A 19,027-nucleotide genomic window follows, 5' to 3' on the forward strand; every position below is an offset into this window, starting at 1 on the left:
TTATCTTTATTCCCACCTTGCACAAATTCAAGTGGCCTCTTTGCCCTGGGAATTCTGTAGCCTGCTCGCATACCCCTTCCTCTAACAGTATATGCTGATTTTGTAATAACAGCTCTTTTTTGTGTGCGACCCCTTTGCAGACCCTGAGTTTGATTTCTACCCCTTGCTGCTCGCTTGCGCTGGCTGCCTGCGTCATAAGCCCCTGTCTCCCTGCTTACCAAAGGTCCCTCCAAGCCCAAGGATGACTCATGGTGCTCACCTGCAGTCCGTGACGCACCCGCCATGTGTGTTTGACCGTCCGCACCTAGTATTGCTAAACCGAAAATGCCGCCGCCCACTTCCGGTGACGTAACCGATAGAGTAGCGAAACCGTAAGTAGGCCCTGACCCATGCGGCGGTTGTGTATGCACACCGCTCGGCCCAGGTAAGTCAGCTGGGGCCAGAATACCCGATAATGGTGCAGGCCTGGTTGGGATGTGATGCGGTTGCACCGGAGGGATTTGATTAGCGGGTGGTGTGGCGGTATAAGTTGTAATTGGTCCGTAATGACCTGAATGCATAGCAGGGGTCAGAACACCCAATGATGGTGCAGGCCTGGTTGGTAAGTGAGTCAGTTGCACCAGAGGGATTGGATTAGGTGGTGTCGCGGTATAAGCTATAATTGGTCCAGAATGACCCCCTTGATTATTTGTCACCGGAGCCTCCGGTATTGGGGGCAATTGATTATTTAAATTTTGAACAGTGTTTGGCTGCATATTTTGGGCAATATTGGAAGAAAATGTGTGAACCTGTAAATTGGCCATCTAATGCACACCCTGTGGATTAGCCACTGAAGCAGCCATTGCAGCAGCAATGGATGTTAAGAAAGTTGAAACTGTTGTAACTGCAGAAGGCGGTACAGCCAGGGGCGGACTGAGACCATTCAGGGCCCCCGGGCAAAAGTGTGACAGGGCCCCCCACGGCCACTTTGCTCCACCTACCTACCTCCTCTGCCCCTCCTCCACCATATTGCCCCTCCCACCTAAATTGTCCCTCCCATATCCATTTCCCCTCCCACTTAATATGCCCCTCCCCCACCATGTTTTCATTGCCATTTAAAGAGACAATTATTTCCATAAATATTTTTAATAAGAACTAAATATTGTAAATTAGTGCTTATGGGAAAAAAATATATCCCCATGCCTATATGCACTACAGTATGGAGCAAAAAGTAATTAGGGGCAGACAAGGGGGTAAAATCACTTGTTACTGGCAGCTAAAGAAGTAAAATCATTCATTTGTATATTTCCTTTAAATAAGAGCTGCATGATCAAATAAAGATAAAACTATCTCCATTTTAACTGAAACCAGGGCATGTTTAGGGAAATCAATTTTAAAGGGTTTTAAACTTTAAAGGGATGTTAGCGCTGGGGAATCTGTTGGAATCTGTTGGTGCTCTACAAATAAACGATAATAATAATAATAATAATGAAACCCAAAAATGTATTTCATGATTTAGGTAGAACATACAATTTTAAACACTTTCCAGTTTACTTCTGTTATCAAATTTGCTTCATTCTCGTGGTATCATTTGTTGAAGGCGCAGCACTGCACTACTGGTTTCTAAGTGAACACATGGGTGAGCCAATGACAATCAGTATATATATGCAGGCACCAATCAGCAGCTAGAACCTAGGTTCTTTGCTGCTCTTGAGCTTACCTAGATAAACCTTTCAGCAAAGGATAACAAGAGAAGGAAGAAAATTAAATAATAGATTTAAATCAGAAAGTTATTTAAAATGTTATGCTCTGTGTAAATCATAAATGTCTAATTATGAGTTTACTGTCCCTTTAATGATTCAGATTGAACATAAAATTTTAAACACATTCATTACAATTTACTTCTATTATCTAAGTTGCTAATTTCACTTCCTATCATTTGTTGAAAAGCATACCTGGGTAGGTTCAGGAGCACATATATGCCTCTTGTTATTGGCTCACCCAACATGTTCAGCTATCTCCCAGTAGGAAATTGCTGCTCCCCTCCTAATGCCCGCTAAAACCTAATATATACAAATGTAACACAATGAAGAGGTTCCCTATGCCTCACACACAGCCCCTCCCCAGTACCTTATATACAGATCTATACTATTATAGAGAGGCCCCCACTGCCTCACACACACAGCCCCCTCATCAGTACCTTATATAAAGATATATAATATTATAGAGAGGTTCCCTGTGTCTCACACACAGCCCCCTCCCCAGTACCTTATATACAGATCTATACTATTATAGAGAGGCCCCCTCTGTGTCAAACACACACAGCCCCCTCTTCAGTACATTATATACAGATATATAATATTATAGAGAGGTTCCCTGTGTCTCACACACACACAGCCCCCTCCCCAGTACCTTATATACAGATATATAATTATATTATAGAGAGGTTCTCTGTGTCTCACACACACACAGCCCCCTCTTCAGTACCTTATATACAGATATATAATATTATAGAGAGATTCCCTCTGTCTCACACATACACAGCCCCCTCCCCAGTACCTTATATACAGATCTATAATATTATAGAGGCCCCCTCTGTCTCACACACACACACACAGCCCCCTCTTCAGTACCTTATATACAGATCTATAATATTATAGAGGCCCCCTCTGTCTCACGCACACACAGCCCCCTCCCCAGTACCTTATTTACAGATCTATACTATTATAGAGAGGTCCCCTCTGTCTCTCACACACACAGCCCCCTCCCCAGTACCTTATATACAGATCTATACTATTATAGAGAGGCCCCATCTGTCTCACACACACACACAGCCCCAGTACCTTATATACAGATATATAATATTATAGAGAGGCCCCCTCTGTCTCACACACACATACAGCCCCTCCACAGTACTATATATATATATATATATATATATATATATATATATATATATATATATATATACAGGGAGTGCAGAATTATTAGGCAAATGAGTATTTTGACCACATCATCCTCTTTATGCATGTTGTCTTACTCCAAGCTGTATAGGCTCGAAAGCCTACTACCAATTAAGCATATTAGGTGATGTGCATCTCTGTAATGAGAAGGGGTGTGGTCTATTGACATCAACACCCTATATCAGGTGTGCATAATTATTAGGCAACTTCCTTTCCTTTGGCAAAATGGGTCAAAAGAAGGACTTGACAGGCTCAGAAAAGTAAAAAAATAGTGAGATATCTTGCAGAGGGATGCAGCACTCTTAAAATTGCAAAGTTTCTGAAGCGTGATCATCGAACAATCAAGCGTTTCATTCAAAATAGTCAACAGGGTCGCAAGAAGCGTGTGGAAAAACCAAGGCACAAAATAACTGCCCATGAACTGAGAAAAGTCAAGCGTGCAGCTGCCAAGATGCCACTTGCCACCAGTTTGGCCATATTTCAGAGCTGCAACATCACTGGAGTGCCCAAAAGCACAAGGTGTGCAATACTCAGAAACATGGCCAAGGTAAGAAAGGCTGAAAGACGACCACCACTGAACAAGACACACAAGCTGAAACGTCAAGACTGGGCCAAGAAATATCTCAAGACTGATTTTTCTAAGGTTTTATGGACTGATGAAATGAGAGTGAGTCTTGATGGGCCAGATGGATGGGCCCGTGGCTGGATTGGTAAAGGGCAGAGAGCTCCAGTCCGACTCAGACGCCAGAAAGGTGGAGGTGGAGTACTGGTTTGGGCTGGTATCATCAAAGATGAGCTTGTGGGGCCTTTTTGGGTTGAGGATGGAGTCAAGCTCAACTCCCAGTCCTACTGCCAGTTTCTGGAAGACACCTTCTTCAAGCAGTGGTACAGGAAGAAGTCTGCATCCTTCAAGAAAAACATGATTTTCATGCAGGACAATGCTCCATCACACGCGTCCAAGTACTCCACAGCGTGGCTGGCAAGAAAGGGTATAAAAGAAGAAAATCTAATGACATGGCCTACTTGTTCACCTGATCTGAACCCCATTGAGAACCTGTGGTCCATCATCAAATGTGAGATTTACAAGGAGGGAAAACAGTACACCTCTCTGAACAGTGTCTGGGAGGCTGTGGTTGCTGCTGCACGCAATGTTGATGGTGAACAGATCAAAACACTGACAGAATCCATGGATGGCAGGCTTTTGAGTGTCCTTGCAAAGAAAGGTGGCTATATTGGTCACTGATTTGTTTTTGTTTTGTTTTTGAATGTCAGAAATGTATATTTGTGAATGTTGAGATGTTATATTGGTTTCACTGGTAAAAATAAATAATTGAAATGGGTATATATTTGTTTTTTGTTAAGTTGCCTAATAATTATGCACAGTAATAGTCACCTGCACACACAGATATCCCCTTAAAATAGCTATAACTAAAAACAAACTAAAAACTACTTCCAAAACTATTCAGCTTTGATATTAAAGAGTTTTTTGGGTTCATTAATCCTCAAAAATACAACTTGCCTAATAATTCTGCACTCCCTGTATATATATAATATTATACAACAATTCAAATTATGGGGAGGCGAAAAGTGAGTTTAAAATCCTCCACTAAATACAAAATACAGAGAAAATAACTCATTGTGTAAACCATTTACAAATCTAAACAAGTCAGAAGACTTGCTTTAAACCTAGAAACTCTCTGACTACACTGTTTCCAATGCAGCAAAGGAATCTGGGTAAGATATGCAAATGAGGTTCACAATTACTCTCCTTTTTACTTTCTAGGTTTAAAGCAAGTCTTCTGACTTGTTTAGATTTGTAAATGGTTTACACAATGAGTTATTTTCTCTATATATAATATTATAGAGAGATCCCCTCTGTCTTACACACACAGCACCTCCCCAGTACCTTATATACAGATATATAATATGATAGAGGTTCCCTGTGTCTCACACATACACAGGCCCCTCCCCAGTACCTTATATACAGATATATATTATTAGAGATGTTCCCTCTGTCTCACACACACAGCCCCCTCCCCAGTACCTTTATATACAGATATATATATATTATAGAGCTGTTCCCTCTGTCTCACACACACAGCCCCCTCCCCAGTACCTTATATACAGATATATATTATAGAGAGGTTTCCTGATTCTCACACACACACACAGCCCCCTCCCCAGTACCTTATATACATACACACACACACACACACACATTATATATATATATATATATATATATATATATATATATATATATATATATTTATTAATATTATAGAGATGTTCCCTCTGTCTCACACACACAGTCCCCTCCCCAGTACCTTATATACAGATATATAATTATATTATAGAGAGGTTCCCTGTGTCTCACACACACACACACAGCCCCCTCCCCAGTACCTTATATACAGATATATATAGGCTTACCATAATTTTTAGAGGTGAAACTGGGACCACCTGGTGCGGTGCCAGTGGGGGTGTGGTCTGGAGCGTGGTCGAGGGGGCGTGGCAATTACCGGTCCTTTTAAAGTAGTAGCTTTTATGTGTGTAATGTTTCGTGGATACGCTACCCTTCCTCAGTCAAACAAGTGAATCACACAGTTTAAATAGACCATAACACCACCCCCTAGTGAAAAAGGAACCATTACGTTGTCATGGCAAATAAATCATTAATCTAAATCTCAGATTCTAAATAATGCCAAACATCAAGCATAATTATCACTTTCATAATTATCAATTTCACAATTTAATATCTGCAGTGTAATATGTGTTTTATGTGTCTAATTAAGGAACAGAGCCAAATACTGATAAGGCATAAATACAACATTGAATGAAAGTAAAAAAGAAACACGTACCTGCTAAAGCTGTTTAAGAGGCTACTCTATACCATAATGCAGGAAGATTACAGCCAAAATGCTATTCTGCATGAAGTAAAGCAAGATCCAGGCCAAAAATCCTGCCTGTCTGCACTTCCTAGTCATACCCATATGATTCCCCTAAAGGTGTATTACCGGTGATGTCACCAGGGGTCGGGGGGGGGGGGTAAATTCTTAGAAAAATAAACCAAGTAGTACTAAAAAAATTTAAAAAACCCTATGCTGCTCACTCAGCCTGTATTACTAAATGTAAACTTTGAAGGACACGAACGTTAAGCTAAGCAGGGCTGTATGTAACAAAGTAACAGCATCCAACTATGCTGGAGAGCCACAGTCCAGTCATTTTGAATAATGTGTCTGGGTTTCAGGTGGTCTGAAACCCGGACACATGATTTGAAACCTGGAGGTGGCAACCCTACTGGGACAGAATGAACAACTAGGTGGGACACTGGGACAGCGCCTCCAAACCGGGACAATCCCAGTAAAAGTGGGACTTCTGGTAAGCCTAGATATATAATTATATTATAGAGAGGTTCCCTGTGTCTCGCACACACACAGCCCCCTCCCCAGTACCTTGTATACAGATATATAATTATATAATAGAGAGGTTCCCTGTGTCTCACACACACACACACACACACACACATCCCCCTCTTCAGTACCTTATATACAGATATATAATATTATAGAAAGGTTCTCTGTGTCTCACACACACACACAGCCCCCTCCCCAGTACCTTATATACAGATATATAATTATATTATAGAGAGGTTCCCTGTGTCTCACACACACACAGCCCCCTCCCCAGTACCTTGTATACAGATATATAATTATATAATAGAGAGGTTCCCTGTGTCTCACACACACACACACACACACACATCCCCCTCTTGAGTACCTTATATACAGATATATAATATTATAGAAAGGTTCTCTGTGTCTCACACACACACACAGCCCCCTCCCTAGTACCTTTATATACAGATATTGCAATATCCCTAATTCCCTTTTTTAGGAAAATTGTATGAGTGTAGGTATTCCTATTTATGCAATTCTCAATGAGCAATGAGAATTGATACCTCTTAGGAAAATCAACTGTAAATAATAAAAGTTGATGTGAGATAGGAGTCACAAGTAATAAGTTGGTATATACTTGGACAGGTTGTACTCACAGAAAATAGTAATTAGTTTTGAGTCTTTGTTAGAATCTGTTTTGCGTAAAGTGAATAAAAAAATATGATTGATCTTAAATTCAATATGTAATATATCTCTGAGAATCCTTACAAATAAAAGTACTGTTCAACTGTAAGGTTTGTATGGAGACCGTTGTAACATAAAAGAGATAGAGCCTGGTTGACACTGTTTTACAAACAAATGAGGTTACAGTCCTATGTTAGTTCCGGTGTTAATAAAGTCAGTTTTAGGGAATGCAACAATTGTTCCTTAGTTATTGACAATATGAAGAGTAAATGATACTTGCGGTTTCCTTGAATTGGTCAGGTAGCGTTGTGGCTATAAACGTCTCCGGTGTATGCTTAATATCCCTGCTTATGAGCTGTGTTTCTTCAAGCAGCTTGTCGGGTGTTCCGTCTGCACACGCTGAAAGTGATGACGTCAGAGAAAGCCGAGATCTCCGGTTTGCTAGTGAGAAACTTCTTGATTATACTTTTGCACACAAGCGGTCTGATTAAGCTTATGTTGAAAGCTGTAGAAAGATTTGTTTTTGGAGGTAAGACTTGAATCAGAGTTAAATCTAACCAAAAGCTATTTTAGTACTTTAGAGGTTTTATCCAGGATTTAGGAGTATGGTATCTGAAAGTTTCAGTGACGCTGATTACACACACTTGCAATAATCAAGCAATTGTATATTGCTTGAGTCCCTCCTTAAATAGGTGTTCCGGTTTTCAGTAGAGGTAGTCTTAAAGGGACAGGTTTTAACAATAGGATATGTCTTAAAGGGACACAGAATATGACAGATATATATTATTATAAAGATGTTCCCTCTGTCTCACACACACAGTCCTGACTGCTGAATCAGTTCATTTTACAACATCCGATATTGATCTCTGCAGTGCTCAGTATGTAAAGATCAAGTTATGTCTGTGTAATACCAGTGTCAATTTGCTTTATTAAAATTTATAATTTCTACCCCTTTTTAGAATTGTAATAAGCAGGAGTCCTGTTAATGATTATTTATTTGTTACACACACACCTGCATCCAGCGCACCTTTAGGACATATTTACTGCTTCAACAAATGCAGAGCTAACAGATTTGTGCTGCTGTGATCTGATGTGAGGGCAATGTCACCACCACTTCTGCCAAATACAGGAAGTGCTGCAATTCTCCCAAATTCCAGACTGCTTACTAAGTATACAGCCCTGGCCACCCCTCCGGCAGCAACCGGCTCCTTCACTTACCTTGCTTGCTAGTTGCTGGCTTAGTTAGTCGACTTGTCATCGCTCAGCTGTCCTGACTCAGTGTCCCTTGTCCTCCTTGGCTCTATCACATGGCCACACATGGTCTGCTGCAGCTCCTGCTGCCTGAGCCTAATGCGCTGTTAAAATTGTGTGCGCACGGCGTGTGGAGGCGGAGCTGAGCAGCAAGACAGAGCCAGGACAGGTAGGAGTGTAATATGTGGACCGGATTCTGGATATACACACCGACCGGTCCACATATTAATTTGCAGGGCAGGCTGCCGCCTTACTTACAGGCTCCACTGCTCCAGAGTCCAGTCAAGTTTTTTTCATTAACAGTCAGACAGTGGAGTGCAGACTGCAGAGCCAGAGACACAGGACTTGTATGTTGGTTGCACTTGTCATCACAGTGACATTACCGCTAAGCTAACCGGCTCCTGCTTTACAGAGTTAAAGTCACGACACGCTGCCAAGGGCGACCCCCCACCCCCCCCCACGCAAAAAAAATAAAATAATTAAGGCAAAAAAAAAATCTTAATAAAAATGTTTTAATAAAAAAAAAACAGCTACTATGATGCAGGGGGCGGGCCCCTTTAAGAAGTTGGGCCCTCGGGCCAGGGCCGATTTGCCCGACTTGTCAGTCCGCCCCTGGGTACAGCGTTAAACAGTGCAGCCACGTGACTAGCTGGAAAAATTTGCTGGGGCTGTAAATTTAAAATGGAAGCTTGCTCAGTCTCCATAGGTTGAGACAATTGAGAATCCTGTACTCTCCCTGTATCTACCGTGACCTGCTCTTCAATTGTATTAATTTGTGCAGTAACTACATTTGTGTACTGAGTGGGGGTATAATATCTATATCCTCCATGTTATCTGGTTTTACACTCATCTTTTTGCTTTGTATTGCAGGTGCTGATGTTCCCTGATCGCCCTGATAATGCCTGGGAGGAAGAATGGAACGTCTGGAACGATGCATAACTGCACTGATCCGATGGAGAAGAGGAAGTTGCTTGGAAGGAATCAGCTTTTTACTGGTAAGGAGGGGCCTTCCCTATTTTGCAACAATGTTGCGCCACAATGCCAACCCTCTCTCTCCTATCCCATTCTCCTATAGCCTTAACCCTTAGCATGTTCCAGGCCCATGCTGGGCCCTACACTGTTTTTACAAGTAGCAGTTCAAAAGAGAAATGTTGTGTTGTAAATTGTATTCTATTTTCTTAAATAAAATCTATTTTCTGTTTGTCTGCAATGATCAATGTATAAAGGATTGAGAGGTTGAACTCAGCAATACCAGATATTTCTTTATGTTGTGAGTCCTTCTAGCAGGGTTGTTTATAAGGTGGGAAAAACAAGGCAGCTGCCCAGGGTACTGGGGGCACTTAGGACAGGGTCTGATAAACCTGAACACCAAGGTGCATGACTTGGACTACAACACCCAGGATGCCTTAAGGTGCAGTTGTGGGAAAGGTTAGTTGCAGAGCATGGATTAGAGTTCAAGATAACGATTCCTTTGGGAGGGGAAGGTGTTAGAATAATATTCAGACAAGCCAGCAACTTTACAACTTTAAAGTTAAAAGCACCATGTGCTGCTGTATGGAAGCTACCTGTTTTCGACAGTCACAAATCATTCCTTGGATTGTAGGAGGGAATGTATGGAAGAGCCCCCTCCTTACTTGTGTGTGTATATATATATATATATGTGTGTGTGTGTGTGTCAGGAGCATTGTCCCTTTACATCTTGATCAGCTACCTTTTCTCTCACAGACTATAAATTCTAATAACGCCCCTTATCCGGTGCCTAGTAATTTTCCTGTACGCTCTGAGTTCTCATGCTCTGCACCAGTTCCTACTTACTGGCTCTCCAAGCTACCATATTAATTTCGGATTGCACTTCAGGAAATACTCACTAACCATTGTAGCAGAATCAAATCCCTGAGCAGCTTTTGCTGTGAAGCAACCCGCTGCTTTCCTGCATTCCTCAGAAACAACATCTAAGTTTCTCAGATGCATCCGAGCGTCTGTTCCTTTGTAAATACTTCCTACCGGAACTCCTTCACTAACGAAGCCTCACCTGTATTGGTCTTGCCATTCACACCAAGCTGAATTCTACTACATAGAAGTAAGCCTCTGGTTTCCTCGCAGTGCTGTGATTGTCAGTGTTCTGGTGGCCACGCCCCCATGTGTGACATCATCCTGTTACACGGCACTCCTATTACAAACTAACCGTAAGTGCCTAGGAGATAGTTACTTTGTCTTCATATACAAAGTCGGAATAGAAATAGTCACTAAACTCTCATCTGGCATACATTTACAAACCTTACTAGCAAATATAACTAAGGAAGTGATACATATTAAACCACTGAAAGTGAACTGCAGTTGAGATCCATACATACTTCTAAGATTACTCCTTAGTAAATTCTGTGCTGCCATAACAGTGTGTATATATGTATGTATGTATGTGTATATATGTATATGAATATATGTGTGTGTGTATATATATATATATAGCAGCCAAAGAAAGGTGCACTCACAGGACTTTCACAACAAAAGTGGACTTACTTTATTTGTAACGTTTTCGGGGATCAGGTCCCCTTCATCAGCATGCTGATGAAGGGGACCCGATCCCCGAAAACGTTACAAATAAAGTAACTCCACTTTTGTTGTGAAAGTCCTGTGAGTGCACCTTTCTTTGGCTGCTGTATTGTGTTCAAGTTTGCACCCAGGCGGATGCCCTACAAGTGGGAAGAATCTGGTAATTATATATATATATATGTATGTGTGTGTGTGTGTGTGTGTGTGTATATAGATTGTGCTGTCAACACTCTCCAGTATTCCCCATCAATGGATTAGTACAATTGCCTGTGTAAAATTCTGTACAGGCAATCGGTCCAAGGGGATAGTTAAGGAAGGAGTTATTAAATAAAGAATAAGAAAAAGACTATCCTATCCCACACTCACTAATTCCCAAATGTAATAAATGGATATAACCACTATAAGAACAATTGACACAATAGAGAATTAATAATATCAATCACATCAAATATAAAATTGTGTTTAACATAATTACATTTATTGTCACAGTCAAAAAACGGCTATCAATATACTGTACATTCAATTACCACTTATTTTAACTATAGTGCACTGATGGAAACAAAAAGGAGAGCTCTCATAAAAAGGAAGAAAAATAAAAGTTTATGATTGGGAAATGGTATATGAAAAAAAAAACAAATTAATTCAAGCAAAGTAAAATAAGTTCTAAATTCCTGTTACAACACAGGGAGAAAGTCTCTATTGTACCATTCTCAAAAGGCACTAGAAATAGTTAAAGGTCCGGGAAGAACAAAGATCATTAACAGAGTTGGCTGTGGAGTGTGTCAGGCTAGAAAACCGTGTAGGCCCAGGAATAACCCTTTACCATTGCAAACGCTCACCATCAGGGAGCTCCAGGCAATCACGACTGTGTGTAGTATTATCATATGCAGCAATTTTACAGTCACTGAATATGTACTCACTCATACCACCATAGAGGACTCTAGTGTAATTCCACACCATCTCAGCTGTTGTTATAGGAATTTACCGCCGTAGCGGTCTATGTTCAGGGCTGTAGGGGATCCCACTATCGCGATTCCACACCTCCTTGCTGCACCTATGAGTTACTGGTCAGCTAGGTATATCCTCCTGGTGTATGTCTCTCCCCAAACAGGCTTCCTTCAGTGGTGTATAGTGGATTTCGTCTGCTCGGATAACAAACTCTGTTTACGACTCCTGGCACCTCTGCTGCAGCCTCCAAACTCTTGTATAATTAGATTCAGCCTGTTGGACTGTTAAACGCCAGCTACGAGCGTTTTACCCCTAAGGCACTGGGGCTTTGTCCGGCTCCATTGACAATCATAGATCCATGATTGTTAGCAATGTCTCTATAGGGAAAATTGAAGAAAAACTCCTCCCTCTTAGAGCCTTTTACTTGCTATTAGCTGGGGTGAAATAGTAACATTAAATTGTAACTTATAATTTAAAATTTCATATATATATATATATATATATATATATATATATATATATATATATATATATATATATACAGTATCTAACAAAAGTGAGTACACCCCTCACATATTTTTATTATATCTTTTCATGTGACAAAACTAAAGAAATTACACTTTGCTACAATGTAAAGTAGTGTGTACAGCCTGTATAACAGTGTAAATTTGCTGTCCCCTCAATATAACTCACACAGCCATTAATGTCTAAACCGTTGGCAACAAAAGTGAGTACACCCCTAAGTGGAAATGTCCTAATTGGGCCCAAAGTGTCAATATTTTGTGTGGCCACCATTATTTCTTTCATGTAATTGGCAAGAGTCCATGAGCTAGTGAAGTATGGGATATACATTCCTACCAGGAGGGGCAAAGTTTCCAAAACCTCAAAATGCCTATAAATACACCCCTCACCACACCCACAACTCAGTTTTACAAACTTTGCCTCCCATGGAGGTGGTGAAGTAAGTTTGTGCTAGATTCTACGTTGATATGCGCTTCGCAGCAGGTTGAAGCCCGGTTTTCCTCTCAGCGTGCAGTGAATGTCAGAGGGATGTGAGGAGAGTATTGCCTATTTGAATACAATGGTCTTCCTCTAGGGGATCTATTTCATAGGTTCTCTGTTATCGGTCGTAGAGATTTCTTCTCCTACCTCCCTTTTCAGATCGACGATATACTCTTATATACCATTACCTCTACTGATTCTCGTTTCAGTACTGGTTTGGCTATCTACTACATGTAGATGAGTGTCCTGGGGTAAGTAAGTCTTATTTTTTGTGACACTCTAAGCTATGGTTGGGCACTTTATATGTAAAGTTCTAAATATATGTGTTTAAACTTATATTTGCCATGATTCAGGTTAATCAGTATTCCTTCATTCAGACTGTCAGTTTCATTATTTGGGATAATGCATATGAATATATATTTTTTCTTACCTTGAAAATTTTCAATTGACTATTTTTCCCTGCGGGCTGTTAGGCTCGCAGGGCAGAAAATGCTTCATTTTATTGCGCCATTTTTGTCGCAAACTTTTTTGGCGCAAAATGTGGTCATTTCCGGCGCCGTAGTTGACGCCGGAAGTTGTTCATAGTTACGTCATTTTTTTTTTTTACGCATGAGTATTCAGATGTTTTTTTGCGCCAAAAAATGTGGGCGTTGGTTTCGGCGTCAGAGGATGTGGCGTCATACTTGGCGCCAAAAGATATGGGCGTTGTACTTAGCGCCAATAATGTGGGCGTCTCACATTATTTAATTCTCATATTTTTGCTGCTTCTGGTTGCTAGAGGCTTGTTTGTTTTGCATTTTTCTCCCATTCCTGAAACTGTCATTTTAAGGAATTTGATAATTTTGCTTTATATGTTGTTTTTTTCTATTACATATTGCAAGATATTTCACATACTGTTCCTGAATCAGAAAATGCTAACGGATTCCTGTTGACTGATATCAGTCCTACCAAAGCTAAGTTCATTTATTTTAATGTTATGAATGTTTATCTTTTGCTATGGTTTGTAATAAGTTATCATGATAAACTTTTACATGCAGAATCTATTAGTATTTATGCTTCATATATTGCTATTCTTTTTACATCTTATGTACAAGATATACTTAGAAATTTATAAGAATATTTTTCTGATTCTATGTTAAAGGCTTTGTCTGACATCCCGCCTTCTAATGAAATTTTTAGGTCTTTTTCAAACTTCTTTTTTAGTTAATTAAGTTTCAAATGACCAACAACATACTAAATTATCCTTCTCTGATGGTGTTTTTTCTCATTCAGAATTTTCTTCATCAGATATTGACACTAACAAATCTACTTTTTTTATTTTTATTAGAGTACATTTGTTCTTTGTTGAAAAGGTGTTGATTTTTTTGGATATTGAGGTAACTAGTTCTTTATCAAGACTAGCTAACATTTTATTTCTGCTTATTATTCTTCTGTGTTTTCAGAAGTTTTTTTTCCAGTTCCTGATACTAGGGAATGGAATAGGCTGAGAATTTTCTTTTATTCCTTCTTCAAGGTTTTTAAATTATATTCTTTGCCGGCAGTTAGTTTTCAGTTTTGAGGATTCCCCAAATTAATGAGGCTATCTCTACTCCTGCTAAATATGCTATTGTTTCTATAGCAAAATAGTATTTGTTTTTTTTTTCCTTCAGATGGTTGTATCTTATTTAAGGAAAATTATTTATTTCAGGTACTTTTCTTGGACCTGTAACTTATTTGGATGATGTTGCAATTGCTGCATTTTTCTGTTTGGATACTTTAAGATCAAGTATCGGATTATGATTTATTTAGCATTGTTAAAGGGACAAATCTACTACTCATTTGAAGTTCAGACTAAGTGCTTTTGCATTGTCTTGTTATCTTGCATTTGTTGATTATGCAAGTCCAGTGTGTTGATTGGTCCTTTAACTTGATTAACATGCTAATAATTTCATTTGTGTCTTCATTTTATTAAATATTTTTGCAAATGAGGTTTAATCTATGTCTTTAGCTGTTTTAGCTAGAAGAATTTTGTGATTTCTAAAAATCCATATTTTTTTTTTCAAGATAATCAATTATTTGGTTCATAATTGGATTCAATTCTTAACTGTTATTCTGGGCTTCAAGATTGAGTTCTAAGACTAAAACTTTAAGCTTATTTTAGTTTTGTTGTTCTTACTAAGGACGAAATCCTAAATTACCCAAGTAACATGTTTTTAATTGGAAGTTTTTTCAGGTCAAAGTCAGCTCCCTAAATTTGCATGTATGTACCGTATTCCAGCTTGGCTGGTAAGGGGCAGGTTAAGACTTTTTTGAAATTTGTTTGGTTCTATTCGGTCCAAATTTCTTAGATTTTGGGTACAGAATAAGATTCAGAGTAAAACCTTCTGTGAGAAGTCTTTTTTTCTCTATTATATTCCAGCTATTCCAGTAAGGCTAACACTTTCCTTAAAGGGACATTAAACACTAAATACATGCAAGATAGAATGATACATTCAAAGAAAAGATTAGTCCATGAGTAACATGTAGATGTATTTTTTAAAGTTTCATTAGTTGTTTAAAAAGTGACAAAATAAGTGTAAAGTTTTAGTGTCTAAAAAAAAATGGGAGCTGCCATGTTGTAACTTGTGTTACCTTCTCTGCTGTGGCCAATTAGAGACAGTTATAAATAGGTCACTAGAGTGTGCAGCCAATGGTTGTGCTGGATTTAACAGTGTTCTGCACTTCCATTTCTAACAGGAACTGAAAAGCTCACAATTTCAGAATGGAATTACAGGCAAAGAGGACAAAATAAATAATGAAAGTATATTGCAGAGCTGTTTTATATATACAATTTATCATTTTATATTACCATCTCAAAGTGTTTAATGTCCCTTTAAGTGTGTTCCAGACCTATATATTTTGGGTATTGGTGAAGCGCGGCTGGTCACCCATTGGGGTTCAAGCGCTGTTCAGACCTGGAGTTTTCTGGGGTATTTATTCCAGTTCCATTTTTAGGAAATGGGTTTTGGGGTTTTATTCAAAACTAAACATTGTTCTAAAGATAGAAAATCTTTTTGAATTGTCATATAAGTATACCATCTTTTAGAATGGTATTTATATGGTCTATTTTGCCTTTTTTGGTCAATGATGCATTATTTGTTTACAATAGATACAATAGATTTTTTCATTTCAGATTATTTTCTGCGGAATCTCATACGATTTAACTTTGTTATTTCTTCAAGTCATAGTTAGAGGATCTTTTTATCAAAAGCTCCTTGATTCCTCTCACACAAGGGTCACCTTTTTTTTAGGCTTCCAGATAGATTGTGTCAATGTCTTTGTCTCTAACAGACAAGTGACAATTTATTGGGTTCCGTTTGTCGGAATCTTCAGTTTCTATTATTTCCTTCAGTTGCTATATATGCATGGAAGTTTTAGGTCTCATGGCTGCAGCATAGTGATGTCCAGAACTGTTCGCCCGCGAACGGTTCACAGCGAACATAGGTTGTTCGCGTTCGCGTTTGTGGGCGAACACATGGCGATGTTCGATCCGCCCCTATGTGTCATCATTGTGGAAACTTTGACCCTTTATGTCACAGCCGCCTGACACATTAGAGCCAATCAACATCAGACACTCCCTCACAGACACTCCCAGCTACTCGGAATCCGCCATTTTAGACTCATAATGACCTTGCTTTTTTAATGAGAGGACGTGTTGTGTTTTTGCTCCTGACATTAATAGGAAAAACATAGCTAGGCTAGTGTATTTACAGTCCAGAAGGACTCCACTCATCTCTGCTGCAAGCACAGCACCCCAAAAAGCCCTTTTTAGGGCTATATTTCGTGCAGTTTTTTTTTTTTTCGTTTTTTTTATTAGCATTTGCCTGGCTTTCAGCTGTGTGTTTAAGGCTCACAGCATATGCTGTGACTACTGCCACCACTGATATCTCCCTAACAACATTAGTTTAAATTTAACTAACCCAAAAATATAATTATTTTTCTAGTGTAATTTTTTTTCCTTTTCTATTAGGCCAGTGTCACACAGCATATACTCTGGTTCATTGCTCTGTGCCAGCCAGCAGCCACCAGTGTTAATATCCGTTTATAACATTATTTTAAATTAAAAAAAAATAAAAAAATATTTCGCTAGTGTAATCTAATTACATTTACTATCATGCCTGTGTCTGTCAGGCTCACTCAGCATTAATATACCTATTTTTTTTTTCAGTCTTTTGGATAATTGGTCTGTGCCAGGCAGCCACCCAGCACTCATATCTATTTTTCTTTCACCTTAATTTTAATATAAAAAAAAAAAAGTTTAAATTTGTTTGCTAGTGTAATCTAATATAATTTTCTATCCGGCCTGTGTGTTTTGCTGACATAGAGAGCCTACTGTGTTTACTTGCTGCCCTCCCTAGTCTATGAGCCACGACTCATATGTGTTTAACCTTTTTTTAATCCCCCCCCCCCAAAAAAAAAATTATTTCAATCATTTTTCTAGTGTAATCTAATAGTATTTTCTATCAGGCGTGTGTGTATCCGACATACAGAGCCTAGTGTTTTTAATAGCTGCCCTTCCAAGGCTATCAGCCACGACTCATATGTATGTGCTTAACCTTTTTCTTAAAATTTCCAAAAAAGTCTTTAAATCATTATGCTAGTGTAATCTAATTGTATTTTCTATCAGGCCTGTGTCTAACTGTCTATCTGACTTACACAGCATACTGTTGTTATAATTGCTGCCCTACGTAGCAGCCAGCCAGTGTGACCACTCATAGAGTCATATGTGCATTGCACTTCTTAACATAATTTTAATATTAAAATCTAAAATTTTCAAATATTTTGCTAGTGTAATGTAACTTAATTTTCTATCAGTCCTGTGTTTTTGTCACTTACACTTCATACTGTGTTAAATTGCTGCCCTACCTACCATCCACGACTCATATCTGCCAGCCTGTCTGCCAGGCCCAAGTAGCCAATTAGTGGCACCAATCACAATTCTTGTAACAGTAATAATAAAAAAAAAATCATAATTTTTTGGACTGCAAATATTCAGTCTCCTAGTGCCATTGAATTTCATTTACCTCCTGCCTGCCACTGCCAGCCTTTTGTGCCAGGCCGTCTAGCCAACTATTTACACCAATCATAATTGTTGTCACAGTCAGACAGTATAGTTATTAATTTAAATAAAAACATTTTTTTAGTGTTGATCTTAATCCTCAGTTTGCTCGTGCCTTTGAATTGCACTTTTCTACAGCCTTCCAAGCCTGTGTGCCAGGCCTACTTAAAAAATATTTACACCAATCATATTTGTTGTGACCGTATTCTAATAATTAAAAATTAAAGTTTTTGGTAATAGTTGCTGTGATTTGAATCCTCAGTTTGCTGGTGCCATTGAATAGCACTTTCCTCCTGCCTTGCAGCCTGCTGTGAGCCAGGCCCACCTAGCCAATTGTTGTCAGCAATCATATTTCTGTTAACAGTATTGCAAAAATTGTCAATCATCACTGTTTAGACTGTCAGTAATCAGTCTCCTAGTTTCCTTGAATTGCATCTACCTCCTGCCTGCCATCCTTTTGTGCCAGGCCGTCTTGCCAACTATTTACACCAATCCTAATTTTTTGTCACAGTATAGTTACTAATCACAATTAAAAAAATCTTTATTGTTGATGATCTTAATCCTCAGTTTGCTCGTGCCTTTGAATTGCACTTTTCTACAGCCTTCCAAGCCTGTGTGCCAGGCCTACTTAAAAAATATTTACACCAATCATATTTGTTGTGACCGTATTCTAATAATTAAAAATTAAAATTTTTGGTAATAGTTGCTGTGATTTGAATCCTCAGTTTGCTGGTGCCATTGAATAGCACTTTCCTCCTGCCTTGCAGCCTGCTGTGAGCCAGGCCCACCTAGCCAATTGTTGTCAGCAATCATATTTCTGTTAACAGTATTGCAAAAATTGTCAATCATCACTGTTTAGACTGTCAGTAATCAGTCTCCTAGTTTCCTTGAATTGCATCTACCTCCTGCCTGCCATCCTTTTGTGCCAGGGCGTCTTGCCAACTATTTACACCAATCCTAATTTTTTGTCACAGTATAGTTACTAATTACAATTAAAAAAATCTTTATTGTTGATGATCTTAATCCTCAGTTTGCTCGTGCCTTTGAATTGCACTTTTCTACAGCCTTCCAAGCCTGTGTGCCAGGCCAACTTAAAAAATATTTACACCAATCATATTTGTTGTGACAGTATTCTAATAATTAAAAATTAAATTTTTTGCTAATAGTTGCTG

The 19,027-nt window shown here is 39.0% G+C and overlaps 1 long non-coding RNA gene across 2 annotated transcripts in view; it reads left to right on the forward strand.

Annotated features, from left to right (window-relative positions):
• The window catches only part of LOC128656565 (uncharacterized), a 327,667-nt gene that overhangs the window by 79,532 nt on the left and 229,108 nt on the right, over positions 1–19,027 (forward strand). For both annotated transcript variants that reach the window (XR_008402029.1, XR_008402030.1), the window contains exon 2: positions 9,146–9,270. This is a non-coding gene — a long non-coding RNA (uncharacterized LOC128656565). The remainder of the gene's footprint in view (positions 1–9,145; positions 9,271–19,027) is intronic.

Source organism: Bombina bombina, chromosome 4 (assembly GCF_027579735.1).
Source record: "Bombina bombina isolate aBomBom1 chromosome 4, aBomBom1.pri, whole genome shotgun sequence".
In the NCBI taxonomy this organism is placed as follows: Eukaryota; Metazoa; Chordata; class Amphibia; order Anura; family Bombinatoridae; genus Bombina; species Bombina bombina.